Genomic DNA, 9457 nt, shown 5'->3' on the forward strand with positions numbered 1-9457 from the left:
TCAGTTGAAGTTTCTCAATTTTTACACAGTGCCTCCTCCCCCACCCCCTGCAAACTGCCTTTGATGTAACTCCAAACCTACAGGTAATAGGACACAGGATACAGGACACATCTGAGTTGGGCTAGAAACTGGAAAGCAGCCAAACGAATCCAGAGCTTCCTCTAAACAAAGGAAAAGGATCTCTTCACTGCTGCAAGGAGCTTGCAGGGTAAGGAGACAAAGTGTGGATGAGTAGACACATCCAGGCGGCACGGGGTGACTGGTCATGGGGAGAACTGTCATTCATGGCCACCCAATCCTTAGAGCTGCTGGTTCCAGGAGTCACTTTCTTTCATATTTATTTTTATTTCTTTATTTACTTCCTTATTTGGGGCTGTGCTGGGTCATCATGGCTACAATAGGGGCCTTCTCCAATTGTGGCAAGCAGGGGCTACTCTTTGCTGTGGTGCACGAGCTCTAGGTGTGGGCTTCATTAGTTATGGCGTGGGGCTCACTAGTTGTGGCTCACAGGCTCAGCAGTTGGGGTGCGTGGGCTTAGTTGCTCTGAAGCATGTGGGATCTTCCCCAGCCAGAGACTGAACCCATGTTCCCTGCATTGGCAGGTGGATTCTTAACCACTGGACCACCAGGAAGGTCCATCCAGGAGTCACATTCTAATGATTGTTGAAAGGCTCTGAATGTTGAGAAAGAAGAGACTGGAGAGGGTTAATTAGAATTTTTGGAGGAAAGGAAGTGAGGTCTTCATGTTAGGAAGAGTAGTTGAAAGCTTATAAAGAGCAATTTGTCAGGAAGGTCGGGAAAGATCTTAATGTAGGTTGGTTAAAGGAACAATGGCAGGGGACTTCCCTGGCAATCCAGTGGTTAAGATTCCATGCTTCCACTGCAGGGGGCCAGGGTCCGATCCCTGATTGGGGAACTAAGATACTGCATGCCACACAGTGTGGCCAATTTTTTTTTTTTTTTAAGGCAGGCAGAACTCAGGCGTACTGAAGGCAAAGACAAATGAGCAAAAAAACTCAAAACATAGAAGCAAAACTCCCACATCCGCTCCCCCCAACACCACCCCAAACCAGTAGTAGTTTAGGCAGGAGATGAAAAGAGATCCAGCAGGGAGGAAAAACTAACTTCTAAATGAGACCTGGTAAGAATGTTTGTATATGCACAAAGGCAACTGTACTTTGCAAGCTGTAAAAACAGAGTTGCACATTAGTTGGCAGAAAAGTAGTCACTGAAGGATGGATTGGTGAGAAGAGGGGGAGACAGGATTTGACAGGGAGGGGAAAGACCAGGAGGTGAGGCTGGTCAGGTGCAGAGTCAGGTGCTGGGGCTGGGCTAACGGGGGCGGAAGCAGAGCTGAGAAGTTCCAATCGACTTCACAGGTCAAAGCAATTTGGATGGAGCAGGGCAGCTGGACTTAAGGGACAGAGGTGGAGAAAGAAAGGGGAGGCAGCTGGGAGTGATGCCTATTGGGTGGGTTTGGTGTTTGGGGTTAAAAAGGGAAGATAAAGAACTGGGAAGAAGGAGCTGGGACCGTTCTTGGAACTTAGGTTATGGCTTCAGGTAGAAACCCACAGTTTTAATGCAGGCAGATAAGGCAGAGAGGAAGCAGGGGCAAATGAACTTGGAGGAAACTTTAGCGGTCCCATAATATGTTCCCTCACCACCATTTCGCTGGTGGTACACGAGTGTGTGATCCACACAGTCAAAGGTTTTGGCGTAGTCAATAAAACAGAAACAAATATTTTTCTGGAACTCTCTTGCTTTTTCAACGATCCAATGGATGTCGGCAATTTGATCTCTGGTTCCTCGGCCTTCTCTAAATTCAGCTTGAACATCTGGAAATTCACGGTTCACGAACTATTGAAGTCTGCTTGGAGAATTTTGAGCATTACTTTGCTAGCATGTGAGATGAGTGCAATTGTGTGGTACTCTGAACATCCTTTGGCATTGCCTTTCTTTGAGATTGGAATGAGAACTGACCTTTTCCAGTCCTGTGGCGACTGCTGAGTTTTCCAAATTTGCTGGCATATTGACTGCAGCACTTTCACAGCATCATCTTTTAGGATTTGAAATACCTTGACTGGAATTCCATCACCTCCACTAGCTTTGTTCATAGTGATGCTTCCTAAGGCCCACTTGACTTTGCATTTATTGACTATGCCAAAGCCTTTGTGTGGATTATAACAAACTGTAGATGGGAATACCAGACCATCTGACTTGCCTCCTGAGAAATCTGTGTGCAGGTCAAGAAGTAACAGTTAGAACTGGACATGGAACAACAGACTAGTTCCAAATCGGGAAAGGAGTATGGCAAGGCTGTCTAGTGTCACCCTGCTTATTTAACTTATATGCAGAGTACATCATGAGAAACACTGGGCTGGATGAAGCACAAACTGGAATCAAGATTGTCAGGAGAAATATCAATAACCTCAGATATGCAGATGACACCACCCTTATGGCAGAAAGCGAAGAACTGAAGAGTCTCTTGATGAAAGTGAAAGAGGAGAGTGCAAAGGTTGGCTTAAAATTCAACATTCAGAAAACTAAGATCATGGCATCTGGTCCCATCACTTCATGGCAAATGGGGAAACAATGGAAACAGTGAGAGACTTTATTTTCTTGGGCTCCAAAATCACTGCAGATGGTGACTGCAGCCATGAAATTAAAAGACGCTTGCTCCTTGGAAGAAAAGCTATGACCAACCTAGACAGCATATTCAAAAGCAGAGACATTACTTTGCCAACAAAGGTCTGTCTAGTCAAGGCTATGATTTTTCCAGTAGTCATGTATGGATGTGAGAGTTGGACTATAAAGAAAGCTGAGCACCAAAGAATTGATGCTTTTGAACTGTGGTGTTGGAGAAGACTCTTGAGAGTCCCTTGGACTGCAAGAAGATCCAACCAGTCCATCCTAAAGGAAATTAGTCCTAAATATTAATTGAAGGACTGATGTTGAAGCTGAAACTCCAATACTTTGGCCACCTGATACGAAGAGATGACTCATTAGAAAAGACCCTGATGCTGGGAATGATTGAAGGCAGGAGGAGAAGGGGACAGCAGAGGATGAGATGGTTGGATGACATCACCAACTCAATGGACATGAGTTTGAGTAAGCTCCGGTAGGTGGTAATAGACAGGGAGGCCTGGTGTGCTGCACTTCATGCGGTCAAAGAGTCGGACGTGACTGAGCAACTGAACTGAACTGAACAAGAGTGTGTATGTTACATGTGGCTTCATATGACTGGTCCGCATAAAGCTTCATCTGGTGCCCAGGAAACACCCCCTGGTGGTACCCATGGACAGAGCCCATGGTCTGGACACAGTGCCCTGCAGCTCTCCCAGGAGCCACCTGCAACCCTGTTACATATAGGAACAAGCTCTCTGCACACCTTGCTTAACAGCCCAGTGGGAGGCAGAGACAGAGTAGAAAAGGAGTGTCACCCGGAGTCACTGGGCTGCTGCCTCTCGTTGCGTGTGTGGTTCGTGGCAGTAACTTGACTCTACTTGTCAGCTCCTCATCTGTGAAACAGGATGATGTTGATCACAGCTTCCCACCTCCGTGCTGTCTTGAAGGTCATGTGAAATGGGGAAATGACAATACCTTGCCGACTGCAAAGTACCTTATGGTGCTGAACATCACCATTCCTTGAGGGCTGAAACCTGCATTTCTTCCCACTTTGAAAAGTCCAAGATGATTTATTTGCTGTGGGTATGAATTACAGGGGGAAAAGTTAGCACTGTTTTGAGAATTTCCCCCACATTTGCCATATTTGCTCTCAAAGGAATGACAAGCTTCGGGGGTTAATAGTCAGCCACATGTTGCTCTGGCTAAGCCATGAGAAAATCACCATGGGAAAAGAATAAAAGCAAAATACAGCAATACAGCATAACCCAAATAAAAGTACATCGGGTCGATCAGTTGGGGTTGTCATGCCCTGCTAAGCTAAGGAAAAACAGTGCGGACCTTGGAACGCCAGGTCCGTGCAAGTTCAGAACGCTGCTTGTGCACACGCCAAGATGTTTTCCCAAGGCATATGCGGATCTACGACCTCCAGCTAGGCAATATAGCCTTTGTACAAGCAAATAACAAAGGTAGTTTAAAGTAATCAATAGAATGGGAGACGTGACCAGGGACACAGGAGGCTGACTTCATGGTAGCACAACAGACCCTTTCTGCTTGCCAAGACACTAAAGAGAAGTGATGTGGTTCCAACGAGCAGGGCTCTTGACCCAAGAGGTCTTGAGTCCCCCGGTCCCATCTCTAAAACTTTAATTCTGTCCCTTTCTCTTTTTCCCAAACTGTGTGTCGACCACGTTCGATCCCTACCTGCTGTGCTGGCTGCAGCAAGTGGCGCCCAATGTGGGGCTCGAAAGTGAAGGATCACCAAGAGCGAAACTGCCCCTTTGTTTCAGTTCAGTTCAGTCACTCAGTCGTGTCTGACTCTTTGTGACCCCATGGACTGCAGCACGCCAGGCCTCCCTGTCCATCGCCAATTCCCAGAGTTTATTCAAACTCATGTCCATTAAGTCAGTGATGCCATCCAACCATCTCATCCTCTGTTGTCCCCTTCTCCTCCTGCCTTCAATCTTTCCCAGCATCAAGGTCTTTTCCAATGAGTCAGTTATTCGCATCAGGTGGCCAAAGTATTAGAGTTTCAGCTTCAGCATCAGCCCTTCCAATGAATATTCAGGACTGATTTCTTTTAGGATGGACTGGTTGGATCTTCTTGCAGTCCAAGGGACTCTAAAGAATCTTCTCCAACACCACAGTTCAAAAGCATCAATTCTTTGGCACTCAGCTTTCTTTATAGTCCAACTCTCACATCCGTACATGACCACTGGAAAAACCATAGCCTTGACTAGACAGACCTTTGTTGGCAAAGTAATGTCTCTGCTTTTGAATATGCTGTCTAGGTTTGTCATAACTTTTCTTCCAAGGAGCAAGCGTCTTTCAATTTCATGGCTGCAGTCACCATCTGCAGTGATTTTGGAACCCAAAAATATCGCCGAGAGTGAAACTGCCCCTTTTTTGGGGAGGACAAATTTCCTTTCCCTCCTCTCCCTCTTTCTCGAGTGACTCAAGCTTTTCCTTCCTTGCCACAGGCCACAGTTCTGTCACCCTCCAGAAAAGTATTTGGTGGGCTCCACAGGAGGGTGACTCGGAAGCTATGACCATGACATTTCCAATGGCAGCACAGGAACGAGTAGCTCCTGGAAAGATCCTAATAATCCTAATGGGGTGTATGAGGCTGTGTCCAAACAGATTCCCTCCAAAATACTAAAGGAACTTAAGCAAGCTGTTGAAAATTATGAAGTAAATTCTCCTTTTACCTCGGAAATAGTGCAGGGATTAGCTGATTTGATTATGGTGGCTCATGACCAAGCCAGACAGATCCCCATCTCTTTAGATCAATTGACAGGCAGTGGAAACTGGGGGAGAACTCAAGATCAAGAGCTTATGGAAGATCAGGCTATAGAACAGGTGAGGCAATACTGCATAAGAGCCTGGGAGAAAATAGAGGTTAAAGGACAGGCTTTCTTTACTTTAAGAGAAGACCTCACCTCCCCAGAGAGACAATCCTTGCTGGGACAGCACCTTATCAGTCTACCCCTGTCATCAGAGCCAACTAGAACACTCTCTGGTTTAAAGTTTAGCTATGAAACTATGACTACAAAAAAGATATGACATTTTTGACACCGAATGGCCATGATATTCTTTAGACTTTGGGAAAAAAAATGGTTAAAATAAAACCTTTTTTTGAAGTTGAAAAACCGGTTCTTCTTGCATGTGCAAATGAAAAAAAAAAAAACAAAGTTGGCTTGTTAAAATACTTTTTTGGAGCTCCAATTCTGCCTGAGAAACAAAAACAGACCTGGGAAAAAACCTAAAGTTAACTCTTATCAAATCCTTGGGATACACAACCCACTCTATCTGGGACTCCAGCCATAAACAAATTGGTAGAACTCAAACCAAGAAAAAAAGAAGGGGCAAAGAGACATTTTAAATATCAAGCAAAAAAAAAAAAAAGAGAGAGAGAGATGTTTTAAATATCAAACAGAAAAGTATGAGATCTCTGTCTAAATTTATGTGTGTCTCAGTGTGTGTCTTCGTCCTTGGACAAAATTGCTCAAGGCTGGTTGGTCAATGAGCTCTATTTAATTGGCCTAAAGAGAAGTAAGTGCTTCCAAATCAAACAATTCTAAATTCAAAAAATTAAACTAAAATGAATTTCAGGCGTTTGTGAACTGGGAAATATTCACTATTGAATTGATATCTGGTATTAATGTTTATTTATTGACTTTGTGAAGATACTTTTGCAAATGACATAGCTTTGGGTGAGTTATATTTACCAATCTACAAAATGATGATATGAAGTACAGTTCATGATTGCTGAAAGAAAGTAGGATGTGTGTTTTTAATAAAAAGGTATAAGGAATGGAATTACATTCTATTAAAGAAAAGGGAAGTACATCTGAACTTACAGGTGGCTGTTCTCTGAATGGGCAAATAGAGTGGTGAATACAAAAGTATAAAAAAGGTTTGTGGCAAGTGGAAGAGAGTTTTGTGCATGATACAAATTTCTTAAGACATTAAACTGCCTTTGAAATCTTTTATTGTTACTTTGACTAAGTGAATAACTATTGTTTCACAATGAATATAAGCTGGTACCAATCTGGAATTTGATTTTCTCTTCCTGTTAAAAAACTAAGTTTTCTTGAAATATGGCTTTTGATAACAGACTATGAAAATTTATCTTTAAGTGATTCATACTTGCTTTTAAAATCTTTTGTTACTTTGATAAAATCAATGAGTGTTATTTCACAATGATCTATGGAAACTACGGCACACATAGACAAAGCTCATTCTGCTTCTATAAAATTAACCCCTCATCAGAAAATTTGAAATGGATAAACAATGGCTATAAACCAGTCAGGGCTATGGGAAGTCCAAGACGGCCACTTGGCTTTTCCTGGCCCCCTGACAAACCTCACTTTTATTTGGTAGGATAAAGCCTTTCCTGGCTGTAGGGTTAATATCTCACAATGGAAAAAAATGGCTAAAATGCCTTTTCTGCAGTCTCCAGTGATCAGGGCACCCACTTTGCTGGACAGGTTGCACAGACACTGGCAAAAATTTCATGAGCTTCTTGGAGACTATCACCTTCGCAGATGTGCTCTGTCATCAGGCAAGGACCTCTTGGTTATATGAGGTTGAACAGACTGCTAAATACGACTACAATTTTCATGACTTTTTGTCTGACATATTACTGACTTCTAATCTTTGTTTTCAGATATTAAAAAACTCTTCTCCTCAAGTCACTGACGGTTTAAAAACAATTTTGTGATTTATACCTGTGGGTAAAATTAAAACATTTTTCTTTTCTGTCTCATCCCTCCAGGAATTGGAGACATTTGGGTTCTGAACAGCCTCACCAAGGTCCAAAAAAGACTGTCTCCAGACATGCACAAAAATCTCAGAGTATACTGGGGAGCCCAAACTCATACAGATGAGGAGACTAACAACAGTCCTCAGATGCATGCAAAAAATGCTCCAAAAACTAATGAAGAAAGAAGCTGCAAGAACATATCTTCTGCTACAAAAACAAAAAGGGGGATATGCAGGGGTTAACAGTCAGCCACCTGTTGCTCTGGCTAAGCCATGAGAAAAGCACCATGGGAAAAGAATAAAAACAAAATACAGCAATACAGCATAACCCAAATAAAATTACATCGGGTTGATCAGTTGGGGTTGTCATGCCCTGCTAAGCTAAGGAAAAAACAGTGCGGACCTTGGAACCCCGGGTCTGTGCAAGTTCAGAACGCTGCTTGTGCACACACCAAGATGTTTTCCCAAGGCATATGCGGGTCTATGACCTCCAGCTATGCCACAGCCCTTGTACAAGAAAATAACAGATAGTTTAAAGTAATCAATGAAGTGGGAGAGGTGTCCAGGGACACAGGAGGCTGACTTCATGGTAGCACAACAGAACCTTTCTACTTGCCAAGACACTAAATAAAAGTGATATGGCTCTGAGGAACAGGGCTCTTGACCCAAGAGGTCTTGAGTCCCCCGGTCCCATCTGTAAAACTTTAATTCTGTCTCTAGTTTCTTTTTCCCAAACCGTGTGTCGACCACTTTCGATCCCTACCCGCTGTGCTGGCCGCAGCAACAAGCGTCTCCAAAAGACTGGTCAGGGGGCTGCCTGCTCAGAGGCCCTGGAACGCAGATGGGGCCTGACCTGCAAAGGACCCCAGCCCCCACTCAGCCAGAGAACAACCAGATGGCACTATGACCCCCTCCCTGTGCAAACAACTCTCACCCAGCCGAGTAAACAGGCCTCGCTGGGTACCGGCACGGAGGCGCCGCTCCTGTGGGACGTAGCCCAGAAACCAGGAGCCCGAGCCTCGGGTCTGGACTTGGGTTCAGTTTTCAGTCGCCTGCCCTCTCCTCCGCCCCCTAGGGCAACGGGGTCACCTGTCTTGGCTCCTGTCTTTATGTAAACAGGGCTGGGGGCCCCGGTGGTTTGAGTGCAGCCAGGCCCCAGCTCTCACTCCTCCGCCTGTAAATAGGTTACAAAGAATCTTTGTAGCTGTCCAGGGGAAGGGAGCCTGCCTCAGGAAGGCAGTGGGGATGAGATGCCGGGAGAGGGGAGGTGGCAGAGAGGTGAGGCCCATCCATACTGAGCTGTGTGGTGCAGAGAGGCCGCTTTGCCCACTGTCTGACCGAGGGAGGAGAGGGTCTGTCCCCTGCAGCAGAAACCAAGATGGGTGGGTGGGGGTGCTGGGAGAAAGGGGGGTGGAGCAGACCTGACGTCCTCAGCCCTGCCCCCGGCCCTACTGTAGAATTTCAGGTGTGGTAAGAAAAAGGACCAAGGTCTCCTCTTCCCACAGTGCAGGGTTGAAGAAAGCATATCAGTGGAGAGTTGAGAAAATAAATTGTATTCCCGCCTCCACCCTTTAGTGAGCTGTGTGCCTTTGGGATGGTGCCTTAACCTCTCTGAGTTTCCTTGTCTAGATAAATGGAACTATACTCTCTACCATTGAGCTCCCTTGATGTGATGGGAATTTTAGGAAGTAAACCACAGGACTACCCAAGGAGGTAGGGAATGCTTATCTTTATTTTAGAGACAGAGGAATTGAGGCTCAGCAAATAGACCTGATTCTGACATGCACATTAAGAATCAGGAGATTGGGACTGACATATACACAAGCCTATATATGAAATAGATAACTAATAAGAACCCACTGTATAGCACAAGGAACTCTATGCAATACTCTGTAAGAGTGGATACATGTATAACTGATTCATTTTGCTGTACAGCAGAAATTAACATGATGTTGTAAATCAACATATTCCAATAAAAATTAATTTTAAAAAAAGGAGGGGCAGAAGCAGCTGTTTTCTCTGCCAAACCCCCATTCTGCCCCTTCAATGGAGGATTCCTTGCTGATTTGAA

At 44.6% G+C, this 9457-nt stretch overlaps 1 long non-coding RNA gene across 1 annotated transcript; it reads left to right on the plus strand.

Moving 5' to 3' along the window:
- The first annotated feature begins 121 nt into the window (after positions 1-121).
- LOC120879973 lies at positions 122-9069 on the plus strand. Its single transcript, XR_005724917.1, has 2 exons — positions 122-208; positions 7400-9069. It is a non-coding gene; the product is annotated as an uncharacterized LOC120879973 (long non-coding RNA).
- The last annotated feature ends 388 nt before the right edge of the window (positions 9070-9457 follow it).

The sequence above is a fragment of the Oryx dammah genome, unplaced genomic scaffold (genome assembly GCF_014754425.2).
Source record: "Oryx dammah isolate SB20612 unplaced genomic scaffold, SCBI_Odam_1.1 HiC_scaffold_2, whole genome shotgun sequence".
In the NCBI taxonomy this organism is placed as follows: Eukaryota; Metazoa; Chordata; class Mammalia; order Artiodactyla; family Bovidae; genus Oryx; species Oryx dammah.